Consider the following 11,825-nt stretch of genomic DNA (forward strand, 5'->3'; position numbering starts at 1 on the left):
TTTCACCATGTTGACCAGGATGGTCTCGATCTCTTGACCTCGTGATCCACCCGCCTCGGCCTCCCAAAGTGCTGGGATTACAGGCTTGAGCCACCGTGCCCGGCCCGTAAAATCTTTAATAAATAAGCCAGCTCTAAAATTATTGGAAAAGTAATATTAGAAATGTCTTAAAAATAGCCAGCATACATTTTTATTTGCATTTATTGACCATGGAATTTCATATTTATCCCTGCCAAATACTATAAGGTGTCAACATTTGACATAGGGATTACAAAACTATAAACATAGCCCAAGACAGAATGTTCTTTGCTTATGTAATCTTTAAAAAGTAAGACGTTGATATTGGTTTAATGATAATAGCTAAATCTTTAGTAACATTACCATAACTTATAATCTTGTGGCTTTAGGCAATCTAGTGCACAGGCAGTAAGGAGGTTTGTTTTGGAAAAGGACTTATTATCTTTGTTTCAAAGCTAAACTATAAGCTAAGTTCCTCCCAAAGTTAGTTCAGCCTACACCCAGGAAGGAACCAAGGACAGCTTAGAGGTTAGAAGCAAGAGGGAGACAGTTAGGTCAGATCTTTATCACTGTCTCAGTTATGGCAGTTTCAAAACTTTAAGTGATGTCTATCACAGTTTTCATAAATAATCTAGGTAAATTATTAAGATAATTAGGTATATGTAATGGGATACTTGTAGATAAATTACATGATTTAGAATCTAAAGTTAAATTAAATAATAGGTATTTCATTATTTGGGTATTTTTCAATAAAAACATGTTGTAGGAAAACTTTTTTTACAAAATGGTTTGTTCTTTTAAAAAGGATGAACAATTTTTTGTCTAATTCAAAGATTATTTAAAGGTGACTTATAAAGCAGGGTAAAAGGAACCAGGAAATAAGAGAGATGTAAAGAAAGTCATAGAAATAGAGAGGTTTTTTGGTAAGAAAATTTAAAGAGAAATAATTTTATATGAGAAAGAATCTTGTAAATTTAGCCACAGAATAAAATGACTTGTTTAAGAGGGAGGAATGTTCAGGACAAACCAGAAAGTCCAAGCATTTAATGAATAGTCTACATAAGTCACAACAAGAATGTTTATTTAAAAATAAACTTTTATATGATTCAGTTGTCCATAATTAAAGGAAAATTGTAATGGTCTGTCTGGAGATTGGGTTTGATATACAAAAAAAACTTCAACTCACTTTCAGCTCATGTAAGTTTATTTTCCTTAGGTTCTGTGTTTTGTTTTGCTTTGTTTTGTTTGTTTGTTTGTTTGTTTGTTCTTCTTTTTGGGGCCTGATGCTAACAGTGTTTTTCTTAAAGGTCTAAAGGAAACACGTTTTCTTCCAACATAATGTTTTGTGCACTGCATAAGGTCATTTCTTTTGCCTTTTGGTAACTGACCTAACAGATTTTATGTTTTATTAAAATAATTCCTATGCCATGTTCAGTTTGGTTTGCTTAGAAAGAAAAACTGAGATTAAAAATTTCTTTTTTTTTTTGGCTGGGTGCAGTGGCTCACACCTGTAATCCCAGCACTTTGGGAGGCCGAGGCGGGTGGATCATGAAGTCAGGAGTTTGAGAACATGCTGGCTAATACCCTGAAACCCTGTGTCTATTAAAAATACAAAAAATTATCCAGGTGTGGTGGCACACGCCTGTAGTCCCAGCTACTCAAGAGGCTGAGGCAGGAGAATCACTTGAACCCAGAAGGTGGAGGTTGCGGTGAGCCAGGATCACGCCACTGCACTCCAGCCTGGGTGACAGAGAGACACTGTGTCCAAAAAAAAAATTTTTTTTTTAATTAAGGTTATATGTCCATGTATCTTCCTATATGTGCTTTTAAAGTTCTTGTGACATTAAGTTACAGGACTTTGACTCCTGGGTCTAAAAAAGACACAAAGTCCTGCCAAATCTTAAATACTGACAGCAATTCAACCTTCATCTTCTGGCCCAGTAGAAGATGCCCATCAAAATAAACTGCACTCCTGAGACACAGGGCCAGAAATTAAACCTGTTCAATTACTTAAAGCCCAGGGACTATAGCGGGAGAGGTGGGCATATGAGATTGTAAGGGCCAATTTTGAGAGAGAAAATAAGTTCAGTTTCTCTGTAAATTAACCACTAATGTCAAAGGCACACTGATGCAAGACCAGCATATGGGCCCCTGTGTCAGATTAACAAGATTTTCTTGAAGCATTAACTGACTCCTTAATAAAGATATAAATCTTATAAAGGCCTGTGAAAGTTATAATCTTATGATCAAGATTAAAATTTTATAGATTGTTTATAAAATTTTGGAGAACAAATTTAATTGGCTTTATGCTTTTTTTTTGAAATGGAGTTTTGCTCTTGTTGTCCAGGCTGGAGTGCAATGGTACAGTCTCAGCTCACTACAACCTCTGCCTCCTGGGTTCAAGTGATTCTTCTGCCTTAGCCTCCCAGGTAGCTAGGATTATAGGCATGCTCCACCACACTCGGCTAATTTTGTATTTTTAGTAGAGTCGAGGTTTCACTATGTTGGTCAGGCTGGTCTTGAGCTCCTTACCTGAAGTGATCCACCCGCCTTGGCCTCACAGAGTGCTGGGATTACAGGTGGAAGACACCGCAGTCAGCCTATGCTGCTTTTATTAGGGCTTATTGTTTGGAAAATTAAGCGTCCTTTCTCAAAGAATGAAGGGTTTCAACTTGTTTTGAAATCCTTGAGTTACCATTTTGGTTAAATGAGTGACTTATTTTGCAATGACCTGCGATACTATTGTGGAATATCAAGTTTTTAAAACCTTTGATATCTGGCACACTTTACAAAATCAAATGATAAAATTATGTCTTTTTCTGACCTAATTAATCCTTTAAGATACTAGGTTTTTTAAAGTCCAAAAATGACATATTTGGCTTATTAGACATAAAAATTATACAGGAAGCATTGTCAAATATAAAATGGTATTTAGTTTTCTTTGGGCTGTATTTGTATAAATGTTATTGGTATGTGTTCCAAAATTATGGGAAACACCTATAATTTTGATATGAATTAATGTACATTATCAGTAATAATTATAATTGTTATGTTAAATCGTGTGTCATAGAGGTAATAAATTTCCTTATGAATTGTGTCTTTTTTGCTCTCCTAAAACTTTTTGTTATCTACGGACAATTGCTGTCTTTGTTTTGGTTCTCTTAGAAGGTGGTTTTATAATCAGCTATAAAATTCTAACAGGTGCTCTTGAATTCAGGGCTTTTTTTTCTTTTTATGTAACAGGGTCTTGCTCTGGTGCTCAGGCTGGTGTGCAGTGGTGGGGACTCGGCGCACTACAGCCTTCACCTCCCAGCTCAGGTTATCACTTGCGTTATCACTTCGGTTAAATGAATGACTTATTTTACAATGATCTGTGATCCTATTGTGGAATATCAAGTGTTTAAAACCTTTGATATTTGTCACACTTTACAAAATCAAATGATAAATTATGTCTTTTTCCTGGACTCTCATGCCCCAGCCTTCTGAGTAGCTGGGATTACAGGTGTCTACCACCACTCCTGGCTAATTATTTTTTAATTGTTAATTGTTAACAATTTTTAAATTGTTAATAATTTTTTAATTGTTAAGAGACAGGGTTTCACCATGTTGGCCAGACTGGTCTTGAACTCCTGACCTCGAGTGATCTACCCACCTCGGCCTCCCAATGTGCTGGGATTACAGGTGTGAGCCACCATGCCTGGCCTTGAATGCAGGTTTATATTAACTTTGGAGACTGTGACATCAAAATAGAGGAAAATCTTTCAGGACTCATGGAGGCTGAAATGTTCATTAATATCAAGCAGAACAGGAATTAACGGCATAGAATAAACTAATAGAAGTCTGAAGTAATCTTTTTAACTTTTTGCTTAAAATGTTGCTGATCCTTTATTTTTCAGAGTTAAGAAAACTTTTATTTTAAACTATCTACAGCTTTTAACAATTGAGTATTTTAGAGTCCTATAAAAAATTTGGAGCATTTTTGTTTCTCTCTACCACCTGATTTCTACAGAATTTGGAAACTGTGAGTATTCTTAACTTACAATAATATGGTTATTTGCTTAAGCACAATAAGAATCTGTTTTCATTTGTAAGAAGATAAAATTTGTGAAACTAGTTATTTTACCAAGGCTTTGACTGTAATGGTTTGCTTTTTTTTAAGGAATCAAACTTGACTTCTGGAGCCAATAAAAGCCCCTTGGAAAAACTGACTGCATACCTTAGGCTACACAGTTCTTGTACAGGGTTCCTGACCTGTGGTAAGTAAGGAATGTCACCTTCTGACAGGCCCCAAGTTTACCTTGCAACCTCAAAAGGAGAGGAATTCACCCAACTCATAAATATTTGATGATACAAATTTATGGCTGGGCTCAACTTTTTAAAAAAAGTCTTATCTCAGATTTATTTTATGGAACAAAGTTCCAACAAAGACAATTTAAAATCCTATGTAAAAAATATATATATATATTCGGCCAGGCACGGTGACTCATGCCTGTAATCCCAGCACTTTGGGAAGCCGAGGCAGGTGGATCATGAGGTCAGGAGTTTGACACCAGCTTGGCCAGCGTGGTAAAACCTGTCTGTACTAAAAATACAAAAATTAGCTGGGCCTGGTGGTACGCACCTATAATCCCAGCTACTTTGGGGGCTGAGGCAGGAGAATCACTTCACCCTGGGAGGCAGAGGTTGTAGTGAGCTGGGATTGTGCTGCTGCCCTCCCACCTGGGTGACAGAGCGAGACTCTGTCTCAAAAAAAAAAAAAAATTGTTGTACTGTATACAAATAATCAGACCAAGTATAATAAAGCAAACCAGCCCTATCATGATTTGCTGTTAGTAAAAATGGGAAAATGGATAGAGAAAAATTATGTTTCAGAAACTATAGTATTCCTGTTGTTAGAGTCTAGTCTTGACTAATGTTTTTCAATTTGTATTATCTTCTACAATTTGGACCGAATTCTAATTTTTCTTGGCTATAAGTCTTCAATATAATGTTTTCAAATTTTTTTCCCCTTTTTACCTTATTTTTCCTAATTTGGAGTCATCAAAAACTAAGCTTGCTTTCCTAAAGCCCTGCGAACTGAAGCTAGACCTAAACTTAAACTTCAGAAGAAAATAACAGCAACCCACTTGCATACGTAAGCCACTTTCATACCTGCCGACTGATATACGGACTTCAGAGTAATGTGACCTGTATCGATTTGTCAGGATTGTTCTTTTGTTACTGCTTTTGCTTTTTTAGACAACTGCTTTGGCAAACAGGCAGGCAGACTCTCACAAGGTCAAACATAGAGTTTAGCATATATAAGAAAACAACAGCCTAGAATGGCAGGCAGAAATAAGAGCTTAGGTTTATTGTTGCTGTCCCTGAGTCACTGAACTTATTTTGGAGCTGCCCATCATATGACCCCACAATTCCACTCCAGACTACTAAAGAGAAGTGAAAAGGGATATCCACACAAAAGCCTGTGCATGAATGCTCATACTAGCCTTAAAAACCATAGCCGAAGTGTAGGAATGACCCAAATGTCCATAACTGATGAATGAATAAATAAAATGGGGTATATCCATGATGGAATGTTATTTAGCCATAAAGAAGAAATGTAATACAGGTGCTACAACATGAACATGAATACCCGAGCTAAGTGAAAGAAGCCAGACACAAAAGGACAAATAATGCAGGATTTCACTTACATGAGGCATTTTGAATAGTCATATGCTTAGAGACAGAAAGTGGAATGGTGGTTTCCAAGGGCTGGGGTGGAGAGAATGGAAAGTTATTGTTTAATGGGGACAGTTTCTGATTCGGATAAAAAATGTCTGGATATGGATGGCATGATCTGATGTACTTAATTCCCATTTCCCTGTACACTTAAAAATTGTTAAAACAGTACATTTATGTTATGTATATTTTAGTACAATTTTTAAAAGCCAAAAGAAGAATCATACCTCCCTCAGAAGATCGTCTTAGCAAGCCAAACAGAATCACCTTCCTTGAGGGAGAATCTGCAGGTTTAGTGGCTGAGTTTTATACCTTTTTTAGAAAGTGTCATCTTTTATTTTCTTGCATGCAAACATTGACCATGTGATTGGTTTTGGATTGTGCACTTGATGATGTAGAGTGGAATTGAATGTGGAGAAATGCCAAAGTCTTTGCTAGATATATTCCAGTAAGTAGAGCCAGTGACCCCGAGCCAGCCCTCTGGCTCATTTTTCTGCCTTTTCATTCTCCATCCTGCCCCCAAGATGATGCAAATTTAATCAAGGTTGTACCTGACTCAGAAGACTTCAGGGGCTCCCCATCAACCGTAAAAGAGGATGACAGCGCTGAATGTGGCTCACAAGGGCCTCTCAAGTTGATCCTTATCCTTCCAGGAGAATCTCCCATCCCTTCTTTTCTTGCTTTTGTAAACTCCAATGAGGCCACAGTGATGTGAGTCTATTCTTTGGAGTGTGGTGTTCTCTTTGCCCAGAAACACCATTCCTCATCTCATTTGCCTGATGAGCTCAGCTATCTCCCCTCAATGAATTCTTTTCCAGTGTCCCTGTACTTGGTACACTCACGATGATGGACTTGTAGCCCCATTGTGTAATAAAATATGTGATGCTTCATTTTATGTGTCAACTTGGCTGGGACAGATATTTGGTCAAACATTATTCTGGGTGTTTCTGAGAGCATTTTTGAATGAAATTAACATTCAAATCAGCAGAATTTGCATAATACACATTGCCCTCTCTAATGTGGATGGACCTCATCTAAGCAGCTGAAGGCCTAAATTGAAAAAAAGACCAGATTCTCTGGAGGAAGAGAGAATTCTCCAGCAGAGAGCTGTGGGACTTCCTCTGCAACATCAGCTCTTCCTGGTTCTATAGGGTTTTACAGCCCAAAGATAGCCTGTGTAGTAGGCTACACCATCTAGGTTTGTGTAAGTACATTTATATGATGTTTGCACAACAAGGTTCTTAGGAAATTGCTTAAGAACTCATTTCCCAGAATGTATCCCCATCCTTGAGCAATGTAGGCTGTATTTCCATACTGTAAATACTCCCCTTGTGGGGGATTTCAATCTACAAATGTGACATCACTGAATGTGGAGTTAGAAAGAAAGGTACAGTTCATGGCTCACAGTTCCTACAGCCCTTCTAATTTCCTAAATGAGTACAGCAAAGTATCTTTTGTTAAAATATTTGGCATTTTTTTCCTGGTTACTGAAAAAGCTCCAGAACAGCTCCAGAGCCATAAAGGTGAAAGATAGTAGTTCAGCCACACGAGTTTATGTTAATGTGGTGATTTTTGGAAACTTGCAGGATAATCCCAATATTTGGGGGGAGTGGTGGCTAGTTGCCAGAGGAACCAGCCATGTGCTCAGAGGATTGGAACTCACAGCTCCACCCTCTGCTTCCGGGAAAAGAGAGAGGCTGAAAATTGAGTTGATTGCCAGTGGCCAGTGATTTAATCAATTACATCTACATAATGAAACCTCCATAAAAACCGAAAAGGGCTGAGTTCAAGTGGCTTCCAAGAAGGTAGACAAAAACACATCCTCATGTTGGGAGGGCGGTCCACCCCAATTCCACGGGCAACGGTAGCTCCTGCCCTAAGGGCTTCTCTCGGACCTTGCCCTAGAAGTGTCTTCATCTGGTTGTTTATTTATATCCTTTAAAATATATTTTGTAATAAACCAGTAAACATAAGTATTTCCCCGAGTTCTGTGAGCTGGTCTAGCAAATTAATTGAACCCAAGGAGCGGGTTGTGGGAGCCCCAATTTATAGCACATCTGTCAGAAACACAGGTAAAACAATCTGGAGTTTGAAATTGGCATAAGAAGTGGGGTACCATCTGGTGGGACTGAGCTGTCTAATCCTGTAGGATCTGATGCTATCTCCAGGTAACTTCAGAATTGAATTGGAGTAGAGGCCCCTCCTGGTATCTGCTGCAGAAAGGCTTATTTGAGATGTTAAGACATTATAAGAGACGACAGAAAAAAAATGTATACGATACAAACTTCTCTGTGTTATATTTCTCCATAGCCCTTTTTACTGTTCATCAGACTCTCTAACTTACACATTCGTGGCTTGCTTTTCTCCACTTCAAAGTAAACTCTGCAATAAGAGGGCAGGGATTTTTTTTTTTTCCATCTGCTGTATCCCCTTGAATTGCTTTTCCTTGTTTGTCCCACCTTCCAATACTAATGCTACAGTTTTCTTAGTTCCCTAAAACAGGGACCATTTCCATTTTATTAAGTTGCAGAACGCGGTTTAATCCTAGCAGACTGGTTCCAAAAACGTCGTGTTATTCACTATCTCTGAGCACTAACAATGACATTCTCATTTTGCAGCTGAGAGAGGTATTAATTTGTCAGAGTCACAACACGGGCGGGGTTCCGAGTCGCTGTTCTTACTCCAAAAAGCTTAACACAGAAAGATAATCACACTCCCACGGACAGGCACAGAAGGCCGTACTCCGAATGACATCGCGGTCACAGGGGCACAGACAGCATCACAAAGCCGCACACGTGCTCACACCTGGGGCTCAGCCGCCGCGCGCTTCCTTCCGAGGTCTTAGGAACCGGTAACTAGGGACGCTTCTGGTCTCCAGGCGAGGAGAGGGGAGAGTGCAATTTTTGCGCCTGCGTACACTCCCGCTCTTACCCGCGGGAAACCGTAGGCCAAGTCCCGCTCGCATAATCACGCACTGCGCAGAAACGCCCGCTCTGTCTCTAGGGTCCCTCCCACTCACAGCCGCCCGAGGACAGGCCCCTCAACGCTAGGCCACGCCTCGTCTCCGCCCCTCGCGCCCGGCCCCTGGAGAAAGGCCGGCGCCTGCGCAATGGGGGTTCCGGCGTCGACTCACGAAGTCCTTCGGATGAGAGCTTCTGGGTGCCAGACGAGGCCAGGGGTTTGTTTTGGGTGGTTTGGGAGTCCGAGCTCAAGGACAGGGCCTGGAGGGGCAGGCAAGGCGGGCGTCTCAGACCCGAGTCGCGAAGGCCCCGCAGTGTCCTCTGTCCCCTTGACGACTACATTTCCCAGAGGCCCGCGCGGCGCGCGTACTCGAGTCTGCGGGGCGGAGGCCACGGCTCGGGGCTGGTGGGCTCTCGGGGCGGCTCGGGGCGGCGGGACCACTGGAGTGAGCTGTGGGAGAGATGGGGGTGTGCCTGTGTGTGAAAGACCGGTCAGCATGTGAGGCTCCGTGAGCGGGTGCGGTCTGTGTGTGTGTCAGACCGGGAGTCCAGAGTGTGAGACCAGGGTGCGTTCGTGTGTGACAGCGAGACGGGTCAGTGTGAGAGACCAGTGAGTGTGACAGGGGAGTGTGTCTGCGTGTGAGAGACGAGTGTGTGAGGCTCTGAGAGGATACGGGGTGTGTGGGTGTGTAACACTGTCCAGAGCACGAGACCAGGATGTATTCGTGTAAGAGAGTGACACGGGCTAGAGTGTGAGAGACCAGTGAATGTAAGAGAGATGGGCGTGTGGCTGTGTGTGAAAGACCGGTTGATTGGTGTGTGAGGCTCCATGAGAGGCCGGTGTGTGTGTGAGAGAGAGAGAAAAGGAGACTGTGCGAGGCCGAAGTGTGGGACTCTAGTGTGTTGACATGTGAAAGGGAGACTGGTGAGTGTGAGAAATGGGTGTTTTGGGTGAAAGACCTGTCAGTGTGTGAGGCAGTGGTTTGTATGTGTGCCTGACAGACTGTGAGAGACCAGAGTGTGAGACCAGGTGTGTTCGTGTGTGTGTGTGTGTGTGATAGACCAGAGCGTGAGACCAGTGAGTGTGAGAGAGATGAGCATGTGCTTGTGTGTGAAAGACCTGTCATTATGTGAGGCTCCTTGAGAGGCTGGTGTGTGTGTGAGAGAAAAAAAGACTAAACTGTGAGAGTCCAAAGAGTGAGACGGGTTTGTTGCGGTGAGTTTGTTAGAGAGAGGGAGGCGATCAAAGTATGAGTCAAAGTTATGTTTTTTGGCATACAACTTCTAATATCCTTGGAATCTCCAAAGTATTAAGTATCTTTTTGTATGCTAATGATTGGTAGGCTGGCAGCCTGTAGGTAGATCATGGTAAGGGCTGGTGAACAGAACGACCTAGGCAAGATTAGAGGGTTGGGATTATCAGCCCCATCCTCAATCTCCAGGGAGAGGAAAGGGAGCCACAGGTTAAACTGATCATCAGTGGTCAGTGATTTAACCAGTCATGCCTAAGGAATGAAGTGTCCATAAAAACCTAAGAGGACTGGGTTCAGCACACTTCCAGATAGCTTAACAATGGAGGCTCCTGTAAGATGAGCCTTACCCTACATAACCTTGTCCTATGCATTTCTTCACTTCCTTTGTAATATCCTTTATCATTACAAACATGTTTCCCTAAGTTCTGTTAGCTGCCCTAGCAAACTAACTGAATGCAAGGACGGGGGCATAGGAACCCTGATTTATAGCCAGTCAGTCTGAAGCACAGGTAAAACAACCTGGGGCTCGCAATTGGCATTGGAAGTGGGGAGCAATTTTCTAGGACTGAGCCCTCAACCTCTGGCATCTTATGCTATCTACAGGTAGATAGTGTCAGAATTGAGTTACCCAAGAGGTCACCCAACTGGTATTCACTGAAGAATTTATTGCTTGCCTGGTGTGTGTGTTTGAAGACCCCCACACATCTGGTCTTATAACTTTTGTGTTGTGAGAGTAGAGTAGGAGAAACAGTTTGTTTTTCCTCTTTGTCACCTGAGCGTGTTATCAGGGACTGGATTGTGAGAACCCAGAGTGCGAGACCAGGGTATATCAATGTGTGAGAGAAATAGATGTGCCTGTGTAAAAGATTAACAAGTATGGGACTCCCTGTAGTCTGGGAAAGATCATGTGTGTGTCTGAGTAAAAGCAAGAAACTAGACTGAGAGTTCAGTGATTGTGAGAGACTGAGGTATGTTGGTGTGAGTGTGTGAGAGATCAGTAGGTATGTGAGAGACTGGAGTATATCTCTGTGTCTGGCCTGGGAGGTTGTGGGAGAATGTATCACAGTATGAAAAAGATTGGAGTGAGAGTGACCGTTACGTATTTTGTGTGCTTTGATAAAGCAGTTGGAATGTGAGAGGCCAGAGTGTGTTTGTGTATCTGTGTGACATACTGGAGTATGTGAGTAATTGAGGCCTCTGAAAGGTACCATTGGATGTGTATGTATGAGAGACCATCATGTTTGTATGTGTGAAAGAGGGAAAGACTAGTGATGTGGTTGTGTCAGAGACTAAAATGGGTGAGAAAGAAACTATGTGAACCATGGTGTGTTACTCAAAAGGCTTTACAAATATAAACTTGTGAGGTTGTGGACCTTGCATGTGTGAGTGAGACAGAGATAAGGGACAGTGAGCTGTGTGTGTGAGAGAAATAAGATTGGGGCTATGTGTGAAGGTGTTGGTGAATCACCATGTGTGCTTACATTCATGTTCTCAGACAATGGAAATGTCACTCTGTATATGTGCTTGTTTTGGGATACTTGTGATTGTGTCCTCTGTGTGACCAGGAAACCTGTGTTAGTGTTTGTATGTCACCCTGTATACCTATAATTGTGGCCCTGTATAACTGCTGTGTATGGAGAGACTACTTGGAAGATTGATAGGATTGGATTCTTTATGAGTGTGGCTGTTTGGAATTGTGTGTTGCTGGGATAGGAATGGTGGAATAGAATTCCTGTCCCCAATCCAAGAGCTTCAGTAAGAAACAAAAGCTAGGCCGGGCGCGGTGGCTCAAGCCTGTAATCCCAGCACTTTGGGAGGCCGAGGCGGGTGGATCACGAGGTCAAGAGATCGAGACCATCCTGGTCAACATGGTGAA

General features: G+C 41.7%; 1 protein-coding gene across 8 annotated transcripts in view; it reads left to right on the top strand.

The window, feature by feature from the left end:
• ZNF471 (zinc finger protein 471) overlaps positions 1–11,825 on the top strand; it is a 43,470-nt gene that overhangs the window by 14,829 nt on the left and 16,816 nt on the right. The window contains exon 1 of one of the 8 annotated variants that reach the window (XM_037745031.1): positions 8,804–8,914. The exons of 4 other annotated variants lie outside the window; for them this stretch is intronic. The gene's annotated coding sequence lies outside the window, so the exon portion shown is untranslated. 3 more of the 8 variants (XM_017546647.2, XM_037745032.1, XM_037745033.1) reach the window with 3 other exon arrangements.

The sequence above is a fragment of the Cebus imitator genome, unplaced genomic scaffold, assembly GCF_001604975.1.
Source record: "Cebus imitator isolate Cc_AM_T3 unplaced genomic scaffold, Cebus_imitator-1.0 Scaffold190, whole genome shotgun sequence".
NCBI classification, from domain to species: domain Eukaryota; kingdom Metazoa; phylum Chordata; class Mammalia; order Primates; family Cebidae; genus Cebus; species Cebus imitator.